At 41.7% G+C, this 14,435-nt stretch overlaps 1 protein-coding gene across 15 annotated transcripts in view; it reads right to left on the bottom strand.

Moving 5' to 3' along the window:
• Positions 1–14,435, bottom strand: part of ANK2 (ankyrin 2) — a 223,374-nt gene that overhangs the window by 161,365 nt on the left and 47,574 nt on the right. The gene's annotated exons all lie outside the window — the stretch shown is intronic.

Raw genomic sequence — 14,435 nt, 5'->3', positions numbered from 1 at the left:
CACAAAAAGCACCATCAGGGAGCAACAAACACCCAAATGTCAGTTGTAATGCAAACATTAATTACCCACCCCCTTTCTCTAATATCTCTCGAGATATTCAATGGAAAACATTCATCTGGCTTGCTTTGAAGCCATAAGCTACATAGGGGAACACACGGCCTCCTCTTCTTGAAAGGATCCACATAATCATAGAATCATAGAATAGTTAGGGTTGGAAAGGACCATCTATTTCCAATCCCACTGCCATGGGCAGGGATGACTCACACTATACCATGTCACCAAGGCTATGTCCAGCCTGACTCTGAACACTGCCAGGGATGGAGCATTCACAGCTTCCTTGGGCAATCCATTCCAGTGCCTCACCACCCTAACAGGAAAGAACTTCTTCCTTATATCTAATCTAACCTTCCCCTGCTTAAGTTTATTACCCTTGTCCTACCACTGCAGTCCCTAATGAAGAGTCCCTCCCCAGCATCCTTATAGTCCCCCTTCAGATACTGGAAGGCTGCTATGAGGTCTCCATGCAGCCTTCTTTTCTCCAGGTTGAACAGCCACAACTTTCTCAGTCTGTCTTCACACAGGAGCTGCTCCAGTCCCCTGATCATCCTCATGGCTCTCCTCTGGATCCGTTCCAACAGCTCCACGTCCTTCTTATGCTGAGAACACCAGAACTGTACACAATACTCCAAATGAAGTCTCACAAGAGCCCTGCTCTTGCAAGAGGGGCCGGATCACCTCCTTCAACCTGTTGGTCACGCTCCTTTTGAAGTAGCTCAGGATACGGCTGGCTTTCTGGGCTGTGAGTGCACACTGAAGCTGGCTCATGCTCATTTTCTCATCAACCAACAACACCAAGGCCTTCTCCGCAGGGCTGCTCTGAATTTCTTCTCTGCCCAACATGTAGCTTGCTTGGGACCCAGGTGTAGGACCTTGCACTTAGCATGGTTAAACTTCATCAGGTTGGCATCAGCCCACCTTACAAGCATGTCAAGGTCCCTCTGGATCCCATCACTTCCCTCTAGCGTATCAACCAAACCACACAGCTTGGTGTCGTTGGCAAACTTGCTGAGGGCACACTCAATCCCACTGTTCGTGTCACCGACAAAGATGTTGAACAAGACCTGTCCCTGCACTGATCCCTGAGGGACACCACTCGTTACTGGCTTCCATCTGGGACTGGAACAATAACTGGATTTTCTCAAAACCCAATAATGCAATTTTTAGAAAAAGCATAATTATGACAGAACCAAAATCAGATGCTAGCAAACTCTATGAATATCACAGAACCATAATGGGTTGGCTTGGAAAGGGCCTTAAAGATCACATAATTTCGGGACAGTGACAGGGACACCCTCCATTTTAGAGTATCTTTTCACATCTACATTCCTTTTTTCCAACCCTGTTGTGTCACTGTTACAGCTCATTTATTCAGCCTTCATGGCTGAACACCCAAATTTGGCCCAGAGGCAATTACAAGATGGAAAATAGGTCACAAGCCTCCACAAACCACTCCCCTCCCCAACGCCTTCTCTCAACACATCATTTCCAGCTTTCCTCTCTGACCACATCTTTGTAACACCAAATGGGACAGAGACATATAAAATTTCAATTACATGCAATGGAAAATGAGTATGTTTCCACAGAGGTAAGTGCAGTTGTTAATAGCAGGGTCAAAACTAGATTCCAATTTATCCAGACTTGACTTGTTACCCTTCTTTTTGGAGAGCAGTACTTCTTTCAACCATCAGCCTGAGCAGGGAAGTCCTATGAACTTGTTTAAGTACTTATCAACAGAAAAAAATATTGCTAAACTGGTCCTTAGCCTTTACTATGTTGGCTGAAAAAAAAAAAAGTTGGAAAAAAGAAGAAAACCCCTGTGGCAGTTCCGTCAGCCAGCTTCCCTACAATCCACAGCCTCATCCATCAATGGTCACATATCTGGAAGCAGTAAGGCCATCAACATTTCTGTCCCTGTGGGATGTTTCCACTTCACACTTTTTAATTCTTCACCCCCATATTATATTATGTGCTATTTCTGAAAGCACATTTTATACCAGAGATTTTTACCTTTTCTAATTCTTCAAAAGGCATCACACTGATGGCATACGAACATCTTGAGTTCCTGACATTGGGGAAAACCACCTTCATTTAATCCTTTGCAAATTTCTCTTCAATCCCATTTGTGATTTTCAAGCTGTTTCTGCTCCTGTTTCTGCAGAGCTGTACTGAAATTGAACAAATGGTCACAAACTGCAACTGAAAATATAAAGCTCTGGGATGGTTATGTAATACAAGGTGAACTATCTACTGTTGGAAATCTGCTGGAAAAAATTCTAAATCTCTTGGAATCATTAGCAAATCTGTCAGGGATTCCAATGAGTTAAGATTATAGTCTATACTGTTACAAAACCAAGTGTTCTTATAAAACCTTTACTTACAGTTCCCTATCTCTAAATTAACCCTGTCCACCTCAAAAACTGTTTCCAGAAGGAGGCTGGTTCTTCTCAAGAGCTCTATTTTCACAACACGGACTTTTCATACTGAAATTCGTTTGGCATTAAAAAAAGATCAAACAATGCTTCCTGTATCTCAAGCTTCTGGACCAATAATTGTTACTACAACTGCGGCAAGACTACAAAATAATGATGGTTTATTGCTCAATATAAGAGAATATGTACTGCTAAATCACAGGTTGCTCCAAGCCCTGTCCAACCTGGCCTTGAACACTGCCAGGGATGGGGCAGCCACAGCTTCTCTGGACAACCTCTGACAGTGCCTCACCATCCTCAGAGGGAAGAACTTCTTCCTAATATCTAATAGCTAAACTGAGATAAATGGAAAACTGATGTTAGTTAGCTTTTTCTACTATCCACATACTCCTCAGCTGAAGCAATACTTTCATTCTTACTAAGCTGCTAGTACGGAATTTCGTTCTGTTCCTTCACTTAACCAAAGTCACCAAACAGAGACCAAACCCATGCTCAGATTTACATTAAGAGCACTGTACCAACAGGTAAAAACAAATATGGAGGGAGAAATCCTCAGTAACTCAAGTGAGACAGGAACCTACCACCCTGCATCAGTCATCCTGGCACCTTAGAAACACAGAAAAGATGGCTAAGCACGTACTTCCTCCAGCCTTGGAGAATTCATGCTGCAATGCAGACCTGGCTCTGTGCAGAGTTTTTAATTATTTCTGATTTCTCCTGTTTGGGACATTATATTCAAGGCTTCATCATTCAGCACTAGGCTACACCATGCACTACTTCAGGGAAACAGCCCTACTAAAGTACATATTGCTGGTGCCTGTACCTGAGGAAAAGAGAAAGTAATGAATCAATTATTACCCAAGAAGTGACCAAGCAGTTTATCTATCTTTCAGACAATGCTGCAGACTTTATGTAGTCCTTGTAATAAACAAGAAAAGGAAAGAAAATACAATGCAGGGAATTTTTTTGTCATCTTAAAAATAGCCCTGATGCCATGGTCACACACTGAAGTTGCTGTTTGTCACCCGCAGCGCAGATAGTGTGGGTGCTGTGTTAGGGGATGAAGGCTCCTTCTGTACAGACACAGCACAGCAACAGCATTTAGAATACTGTGTATTTCATCTAGTTGTTATGGAGTCTCCAGGCATTTCTTTCAAAAAATTTTGCTGTGATACATCAGTTGCTATTGCCAATGACCATGCAAACTAATGTCTTTTTATTATTTTTATAAAGCCAATTCACTTTTTCATCTCCAGCAAACACCATTTTGCAAAATGATTTCATACTCATTAAGCCAAACTTGCTCTGCACACAGCAGCTCAGCATGCCAATTTAAGGCTCACATCAGTGTTTCAGAATTACTGAATCCATCCTGCAGAGTCATGTCCCTCTACCAAAAAAACTGAAAAATATCTACCCATACATCATTTTTTCCATGAGCAACAAGTAGAATTAAGAATGCAGGTCTAAATTATCAGGAAAAAAAAGAAATCCTCATCCTTCCTTAGGTTACAGTAACAGCATCACTTCCCTGTTTTTTAAATATGAAACACTGCAGGTTTTCCAGGTGGAACTGAGTCCTGTTGCACTGTGTCATGGCTTAAGCCCAGCCAGTAACCCAGAACCATGCAGCTGCTTGCTCACTCCGCTCCTTCTTCCTCCCCCCTGCTCCCGGAGGGATGGGGAGGAGAATCGAAAGAATGTAACTCCCACAGGTTGAGATAAGAACAGTTTAGTAACTAAGGTATAACACAAATCACTACTGCTACCACCAGTAATAATAATGATAAGGGAAATAACAAGGGAAAAGAATACAACTGCTCACCACCTGCCGACCCGAGCAGCAATCTGCCCTTCCGGGTAACTGCCCCCAGTTTATATACTGGGCATGATGTGCTGTGGTATGGAATACCTCTTTGGTTAGTTTGGGTCAAGTGTCCTGTCTCTGCTTCCTCCTGGCTTCCCCTCCTCCCTGACAGAGCATGAGACTCAGAAAGTCCTTGGTCAGAGTAAACATTACTTAGCAACAACTAAAAACATGGGTGTTATCAGCGCTGTTCCCAGGCTGAAAGTCAAAAACACAGCACTGCACCAGCTACTAAGACAGAGAAACATGACTGCTACTGCAGAACCCAGGACAATTGCCAGCTGCGCTGGTTTGGAGCAGCGGTGCACCTTTGCTAGACATCTTGACATAGCATAAGCCAGAAATAGTAAATAGTTAAAAATAAGCTTAAATTATTAAACCCAAAACAGCCTAGAGAGGTTTGTAATTACAGTTCTATCAGCTGCAGTCGTTTTCTACGAGCCCAGGGAAATAAGAGCTACATTCATTTCAGGTGGTGGCTGGGTCTAAACAGTGGCTTTATTTTATATAAGGAAATAAAGAGAATGCAGAACTAAATTATCAGGGAAAAATCCACACCCCTCCGCAGTTCACATACAGTAATAGCAGCTCAAGTTTTCATGGCCTGATCCAACCATCTTAGTCTCCAGTGATTTTTTCAGTACACATGCTAAAAAGAAGACAACTTCTTTAATCTAGCCTTACTTCCCTTCACCCTTCTTTTCCTGTTCTTTCTTATCCTCTCTTCCTCAGAAGGGGAACAGAGTCCACAACACAATTCCCACCAGCTACAGTGGGAATCTTGATGGAGGATGAAAATCACAGAATCAGAATTACAGACTGGTTTGGGCTAGAAGGGACCTTAAAGCTCATCCAGTTTCAGTCCCTCGCCATGGGTAGGGACACCTTCTACTAGACCAGGTTGCTCCAAGGCCCATCCAACTTGGCCATGAACACTGCTAGTGAAGGAGCAGCCACAGCTTCTTTGGGCAACCTGTGTCAGGGCCTCACCACCCTTCATAGGGAAGAACTTCCTAATGTCTAATACAAAACTCCCCTCCGTCAGCTTAAAGCCAAATGTGTGCTTGGAAACCTATTTAGGCTCAGTTCCCTGAAACTCTCTCTTTTCTGAAGCCCTAAGCAGCTAATAAGCATACTATATAGTGAAGAGGTTAAAATTAACTCTTCATTAGCATCAACAAATAGATGGTAATTATGGGCTTTTTTAAAAAATTACAGCCTTTTGTTTTCAGTCACTTCAAAGGGCAGCTAGCAATTAATCTATATTGATCCCAATGGGGAAAGATCAATAGAGTATCAGCAGCCCCTGAAAAGCTGTCAGTAGAACACCGTATCTATTTACAATATATGGAAATTTTCTATGTAATTACTGAGAGACAACCCTTAAAACAGTGCCAACACCTTAATATTTTGTACAGCATCAGCTTCATGAACCATCTGAAATTCACTTAATTACATTTGTCTGACTGCAGTAATTCATATTATATGCTCTAATACTATATATTATTGTGAAACAGCGTGGAATATCTACTCCTACTTACACCTGAGCAACTCCATGGACTGGTGAGGAAAAGAATGTTGATTTTAGTTGTCTAAGGCTACAGGGGTACTAACGGGTCACTAACAGGAGTGTTCATCAATGTTTAATTAAGTACAGGAAAGTACTTCTTGCAAACTGTGCACCCTCCCCTAAAGAAGCAGCTTCCAGTCAGGGAGGAGAAGTCTGACATACATTCAAACAAAACTATCCAGTGCCACAATGACTGCACAAAAAAAAAAAATTGCTTGGGATCCATGCAGAGAATAGGAATTATTTTTAAAGAAAACCTCAAGTAACACATACAACCTCAAAAAGTAACACTAAAGATATTTTGTGAACATAGAGAGTCAAGTCAATACAGTACAAAATTCATTTTCCTATCAGCTGCAGTAATTTGCTAAAATTCTGAGAAAGAAACAAAATTTTAAGTTTGGATAAAGTTGATGACAAGCTTATAAAAATGCAAAAAAAAAAAAATGCTTACCAATTCAAGGTAATTTACAAACCATTTTGTTAGGATAAGAACAGAACCTGTGAGGAACAAAGTCTTTTCATTGCACCTGGAAAATGCTACAGGACTGATGATGTTCACCTACAACCCACAATTCCCTCTGATGTCACAGGACCTTTTCCTAAAGAGACGTTCAGGTCTCTACTTTGGAACACGTTCTATATTTGGACATCATACAGGAATTAAACATTAGACAGCATCCCAAACTGTACACTGAACACTTCTTTCCATGTTCACTACATTAACTAAACAGGAAGAATTTCAAAAAGATACTTGACCAAGAAATACATATTGATAAAAACATATTTGTTTAAATTCTGAAGCAATACTAATGCATGTGCTTGCAAAGAAAAGGCTGAAAACCCATTTCTATCACAGACAGATCCCAAAACACATGCTCCAATTGGGCTGTGAGTCTTTGCTGGAGAGGGCACCATCTCAGGGCAAGAACTGTTGCTTGAATGGCAATGATCCTACTATACTGCTTACAGACATACTCACTGTTTCCACACCCTAGATGCTCTGTATGTTGGCAAATACATACACCAGGGCATAGATCCAAGTCTCGCCATTAAGGTATGATCTCTCAACGCTCATATGCCACTATTAATCCAGGTGCCAAACCTTCCCCAGGAATCCAATGGAAAAAGCCTGAGGGACTAAATTATAGAAGCCAGATTCCTAAAAGCTTGACATGTCACAGTTTAACATCTGACATCTACATTAGTTTTCCAACTCTTGACCTCCACTTGTAAAATTTCCCTTCACACACTTATTTTTAATCACTTAACACAAAACTCCCTGAATATACTGTAATAGTTCTTCTCAGGGGTGCAGAAAACACCACCAATTTAAAGAACATAACAGGACATTTCATGAGAAGGTAACCAAACCCAAACAAGAAGCCACAGAAGTTTGTTTGGTATAGTTTCCTTCAATGTGTAAATGCTCTGGTTTTTTAATCACTTATAGTTCCCGATCAGTAGGATTCACGCTTCTTAAATTTGCAGAAAACAGGATAGGTGGAGTCACCATAGGCAAGTGCTATCATTTCTCCTCTCTCTTGGTTGCTCTTTCTGAAGTTCAGCAAAAATTCTTTTTCCTGAAATAGGTGGAGTGAGAGATGAAAACTTTTGGGCACTTTCATAATTCCATAGAAACAATCACATTATGAGTCAAGCCAGCCATAAAATCCAAAGTGTGGACCATTAAATTGGATTGCATCAATCAAGCTTTACAAAAGGACTGAGCAAGCCATGAGCACATTCTAATAGAATCATAGAATGTTCGGGTTGGGAAGGACCTTAATATCACAAAGTTCCAACCCCCCTGCCATGGGCAGGGATGCCTCACACTAGACCATGTCCCCCAAGACTCCATCCAGCCTGGCCTTAACACTGCCAGGGATGGAGCATTCACCACTTCTTTGGGCAACCTGTGCCAGTGCCTCCTGTTCCTCCTCCTGTGGACAGTATTTAGCTCAATGGACCTATAAGCCTGATGGTTTACTTCTGTTGGGGGAAGGAAGCTGGGACAAAGAAGCAATACCCGTATCTGTATCACTCTGTCTTCTCATGTCTAGATGAGAACTGTGGCCCCAGCTGCCAGCAAGGAGCGGTGCAAAAGCTACCAGCAAGCAGCAGCTTTGGAGGCCTCAGTAAGACAGATGTCCCCACCCACTTATTCCTCCTCGCCTGCCTTCTTGTGAAGTCAGTAATAGGAAAATTATTACAACTTTCATGAAAGCATGGTAATATGGATCAGTTTCCCTCATCCAACCCATGGCTTCCTGCACAAGTAGCAGGCACGAGAGAGAGAGAGAGAGAGAGAGAGAGAGAGAGAGAGACCAAAGATGAAGACCACTCCTGTGCCTACTATGCTGGCTGCTATGAGGCGAGAAGTACCTGTGGGTGCAATGTATGTGCTGTGTAAGACCCAGGCTCAAGACCAGGAATGCTTCCCCTCACTTAAATACACAACGAGCAATCATCACCACTATCTGTATTTATTTAATGACACCCATCTACTAACCTATCCCACAATCCCATCTATTGAGACAAGTATTTTCTCCAGTATTCCAGGTATGGACCAATTCAGTATAAAGCCGTGAAGAGCTAACTCAAGGTACCAAAAACATGCTTAGGTAAATGATCTATGTTTTGTCTGTATATGGTTTATTAAGGCCAAATAAACCTTGCCTTTCAAATATAACCAATAAAACATATAAATCATGGTATGGCTAGACAGCAATACAAAAGTGAGCAAATTTAAACTTGCAGTGAAGATTGGTCCTTTCTCACCAGAAATAAAGGACTTTGAGAACACCAGTCTTCACTACAACCCCTTGCTTTATTTCAGAATATTGTGTATTTGTTGCCAGTTTAATTATGGCAATGAGTGCAAAAGTCTCAAATAACAGTAAGGAAATAATGACACTTGGCACTCTGGTGACAATCTGTGTCTGCATAAAGGTGAACAGAGCTTAATCAGAAATCACTTTAGAGTCCTACTTGGTTTACCTCACTTAGATTAAACCTACAACTTTAGATTAAACTGAGTACCTATCTCACTTGAGAAAGACATACTGCACAGGACATGCATGCTAAACACAGCAAGAATCCCCACACCGCAGAGTACTTGGAAGCTTCAGCAGTGCTGCAGTCACAGAGACATTACCCCTCAAAGAGGACACCTAGAAAGTGAAGCAGCAAACACCCATCATGAAATGCAGTGCCATCAAAGATGCTCCATTTTACAGGGAAGCAAACAGTGGGGCATTATTTTCATGCCCAGAAATATCTACATAATGAAACCACTAGTTTGAGATACAGAAGGTAAACAAACACTCAAAGGGCATCAGGAATAGGCACCACCTACACAAATGCTGTTATGAAACACCAAGATTTTTTTTTTTCATAGCTGAAGAGGCATTTGAAACATCTAGAAAACTAGTTGAGTCACAAAGATTTGTTTGCCAAGGCAACGACCACAACATTGAGCAGATTCAGTGCTAAATCAAAAACAGTGGGTTAAAGAAGCAATAAACCTTGAAAGCTTCAAGTGTACAGAGTTTAAACAGTGAGAGAATTTTGCTCTTTCTTAGCTCAATACAAACTCTGTGCCCATCCTGTGGCATGTTCAAGCTGGGTTTGGCATTCATGAATCAAAGCAGTACTGGGCAAGAGTGAGGAATCATAGAATTGTTTTGTTTGGAAGGGACCATAATGCTCATCCAGTTCCTACCCCCTGCCATGGGCCCAGACACCTTCCACTAGACCGGGTTGCTCCAAGCCCCGTCCAACCTCCAGCACTAGACCTCCACATGACTTCCTCCCAAGGACACATTTTTCCAGCATGCCCAAGCTCTCATTAATTCCCCCATGCCCTCCTTTCCTTGCTGAAGCTTTGGCCCTTTCCAAAGGAATGACCTTTTTGGCTATGATGTCCTGAGGTAAAGACTGGACTTGATCTGAAAGGTCTTTTCTAATCTAGTTGATTTTATGATTCTACCAGCCTCGGTGCAGAGCCCCCATACCAGATACCAAAAGTATACTTGGAATTTCAAATGGGCTTTTCCACTTTTTTCTGAGATAAACAAGACATCATTTTCTACGTGAATTTTGTAATGTGAGATTTCTTTCTGGCATTGTTTGCGAAAAAGGAGCTGGAAATGTGAAAAAACATCAGCTATTGAAGAAAAACAAAGAAAACTCAGTCCACGTCAGCTATGAGATGTGTTGACTCTTCCCCATACGCATCTGAATTCTGCTGACAGCAGCAGCTCTTTATTTCTCCCTTCACCCTTGTCTTTCCACAGATATTGTCTGGCAGCAGCAGCAGCTCTGTGTGAGCTTTGACCAGTTTCAAATGAAAGACAAAACTGTTTCCCAATCGCTTCTGGTGAGCAATGGGGAATATTCCAGATGCTGTGGGACATTTTATGCTAAAGGATGCTGAATTTATGAGGCTGGCCTCTAAAAGAAGAGGTGTAAAAGTTTTTTAACTTTTTTTACAGCTATGTTTTCAAATACTAAATAAATACCCACTTACTGCTAGTAAAACCCAGAAGCTGAACTCTATCCTCATCACTGATAGTAGAAGGGTAAGAGGCATCAGCTTCCTGTACTTATACATTCAATAATGGGTTTTATTTGGCAGTAAAATCAAGTTTTGATAACAGCTTTTTTGTTTTGGGATTTTATTTTTTGTGGGTTTTCTAAAACCTTTTAAACACTTGTCATATGCAAAGCTAGGAAGCTCTGTCTGCTTTGAAAAGTATTTTGACAGGGAAAAGCAAACGTGTTACATTCTGCCAGGGGCTAGGAAGCCAGATTCCAAGGCTGTAATTCCAGCTTTGCTACTGACCCAGTGAGTGACCATCACATAATCAAGCTGTCTCCCTTTCCTTACTTTGCAAAAGACAAGCCATATTCAGCTATCTTCAAAGATACTGTGGCAAGTGGGGCTGGGCCTTACATATCCTGAACTTAGGTATAATGGAATTAGTCATGCCTAAATTTCAATAAAATCTACGCATTTTAAGCCACGCACCTCCTGTGTTAGCACCTGGCTTTAATACTCCTGAGACATTCAGGTATCCATGCAACTATTCAGACCATTGGGTTGGTTTTTTTTTTTTGCTTACACACATGTATTTGCATCAGTATGTGGTTCTCAACTTTGCAAGAAAAGACTGCATGCACAGATGTGAAAATTTCTCATATGAATGCAAGATGAGCAGAGATGACTTCTCAACCAGTTTAAAAAAATCAATTAACTCAGTCTTGGAAAGAATACAAGAGAAGGTCTTGAAATTTGTCTTCAGCCTTGCAAACACCTGTTCCCAATTTTGGGGTGTGGAATATATCTGTTCATTTTTAGAGAACTACAAATGTCGAAGGACTGCAAAGACATTATCTGGGGAAGAATGCTACTGATGCTGGCTCTTTTCAAAGCTCTGCTAATAGCCAGGGAACTGTTATTGTCCAGAGCAATGTCCAGACATGATGACAACTAAGAACATTATGGTCCTGAGAAGCACAGAAGCTACAGCCTTTGTAATGCTGCTATCAAGACAGATGATGATCACATTGCAAAGTATCATAAAGCAAAATACTCAAGAGAAGAGGGAAAGCCACACTAGTCCCACAGCATGCAGCACCCCTGGAAGATAGCAGAAGCATGGGACAGTACAAATAGATGCCCAGCATGCTGGCAGAATGTAAGACCTAAAGTCATGGCCCTTCATTATCCTCTTTTGCATAATCAGGATGTTCCAGGGTCTAAGGCAAAGTTTCCATCCCAAGGCCGAATCAGCACTCCATGCATACAGTGTATCAGTACATGGCTTGAATCCCAATGAAGTTTGAAAAGACAGCTCACAATACCTTATGTCAGTATATTCCCCCCTCACTACTGTTCCTACAAACAAAATGGATCTCTGTTGTGCTGAAAGCCCAGACACTGCAGCGCAACAGCTTTTAAATAAAACACAAAGCTGGGACCATATGCACCATATGCAGAAAGCGTTCAAGGGCTAAGAGCAATCAAAAAAAAAAAAATTCATAGACATTTCATATTTTATGGGCCTGCACATACCATTTGCTCATAACCTCCATTTTCGAAGGAAATCCCCAAAAACTGAGAGGGTTCTGCACCTACTAGGAGACAGTCATGTTTTGCAGTAGAATACTGATTTTTCTGCTGCAATTCAAGTGACATATATATATAAATGTATGCATTGTATATCTAACCTAAATTTCTGAATACAGATATTATATGTAACATATATATTTTGCGTATATCACAGTGTATGCACACAGAGTTATATATCTAACATGCTCTACATCGTGCATTCTGCCCAGCATAAGGGTGTATACATGCAAACATAAACAAACTCATCCTCATGTTGCTGTATGTCTCCTGCAGAAGGAGCAAGAGGATGGATGCTCACCCTAATCTGCACCCCGCACCATGGGAGAGGCAAGTTTAGGGTGCAGCTATGCCCTTGTTTATGTAACAGCAAGGTACAGCCGCAGTAAAAGGCACACAGGAGCCAAGGCTGTTATTGAGTATTAAGAACAAAGAAACACAAACACTGAGGTACTCTCCATATTTTCTAAGCAAAGGTGTTCCCTAGATGGGAAAATCTGATTAGGAGCCTGCATCACCATACATGATCACTAACAAAAATGCAGCCTGAGCCTGTCTACTTGCAGTCAGGAATATGTAGGAAAAGAGACAGCAGCAGGGGAAGTATTCATTCTATCTAGCTTTAATTAAAGTAGTAGAATACACATTTGAATCAAACATATTCATTAAAATCAAGAAAAATAACAACTTGCTGTGATGAAGTAACTGAGTGCTGGGTAAACATGAAAAAGCCCCTCCAGCAAGGACAGCCACACATTAAATACTTCTTTTTTAAAAAATAAACAAGGGATGTTTTGCATAGAGTTTTGCAGTCAAAAACATAATCACAAAAGCTACCTTATGCTGCAGTGCCCCATTTAGGAGATTAGGACAGTAATCCCAATCTGCCCCAAGCCACTCTGCCCCAGCACCCAAGCACTGCACACATGAGAAATGACATTCTTGTTTTGACAGAGAGAATCCTAATGCAACCTAACAAACCCTTCCAAGGGAGCCATTTAAAAGTCAGGAAGATCATAGCCAAAGGTCCCAGAGGTATCACACAGCCTTGGGAATTTTAATGAAGTCATGCAATTTAGAATATGAAAATCCACAAGATTGAATGTAAAATTAATTCAACATTTCCCAGGTATGCCAAGGGAGCAGATGGCTTCTCAATCCTAGAGATTTGCCAAAAGGATCTATAAATTCAAATGTTATGCTTCAGGACTCTGTTCTTTTCCTTTTTACGGATAGATGTCTGTATGCATGCAATGTAGCAGAAAAGAAAAAAGGACAGATGATGCCTTTTGAGATGATCCCTTCCAGAAGAATACTATAAAGAACACATCCAAACATGGTGTCAGTGAATGAGTTAATACACATCACACTCTAGAGATAGAAGAAAAGAAATGACAATGAGGAGTCATTAACACAGGCACCCCCGATGTAATACAGCCCTAAAGCTAACCTTAACAGAATCTTTGGGGCTTTTAATATTTTCTCCACTACTGTATATTATTTGTGTCCTTGGAAACTAAAGAGTGAGCTGGCAAATAAACCATCTCCTACTGATTTTTTTTTTTCTTCTATTATTCTCTTCTCCCCTCCTCCCCTCCCCACAAGGCTATCAGAGATGCCATTCTACAGTTTTAACACAGAAAGAAGAGTTAATTATAAATTAGGAGTAAACCTCCCCAAAGGCTGAAACATCTAAATGGATACGCCTTCACAGCATCAAAGACTGCCACCAGCAACAGACACAAAACCCAATAGACTGCAGACTGGCGTTTCAGGCCCTGGCTAGAAAAAATACACCTGCAGCGGCAGTGTGAATGCACTGAATCACGGCTGCTCACACAGGGTCAGTACCAGCTGCAGAGTGAATCGGCCATCACACCCAGCATCACAGGACAGGGCTCACATGCAGCATTTCCCACTGCTGGGAATGTGGGAAGTGGAAGTAAAAACAATGGGGAAATGGAAAAGAAAAGCTGCTGTGAAGTACAGAAACACAGCTTCATGCTGCAAAGCACAAATACAGCCACATCCCTCCACAAGTTCTTTGGCACCTTCCCTTCATCCCCCAAAAAAGGGCTAGAGGTGCATATCCCCATTGAGGAGTAAGGTCTTTCAAGCCTCCAGCTGGTCCAAACTGCGCCTGTGGCCATTCCTATTTGCCTGGTCGGTGTATAGCTGTGGGCTGCCACGACTGACAGCACTTGAATTACAGGGCTGCAGAGAGGCTAAGTCCACAAGGGATGGGAAGGATGCAAATGGTAAATAGGATACGAAAGGTTAGGAAAATGAAGGGGAGAGCACTATACATGGCAATGAACCCCTGGGAAGGGCTGCACGGGGGGGGGGGGGGGGGGGGGAAGAGAAAGGGGCTGTTTC

This window comes from Pezoporus wallicus, unplaced genomic scaffold (assembly GCF_028554395.1).
Source record: "Pezoporus wallicus isolate ANWC-B61680 ecotype Strahan unplaced genomic scaffold, APGP_CSIRO_Pwel_v1 contig_6312, whole genome shotgun sequence".
Classification (NCBI taxonomy): domain Eukaryota; kingdom Metazoa; phylum Chordata; class Aves; order Psittaciformes; family Psittacidae; genus Pezoporus; species Pezoporus wallicus.
The sequence above is the reverse complement of the archived record's forward strand: the minus strand, read 5'-3'. Positions and strand labels throughout refer to the sequence as shown.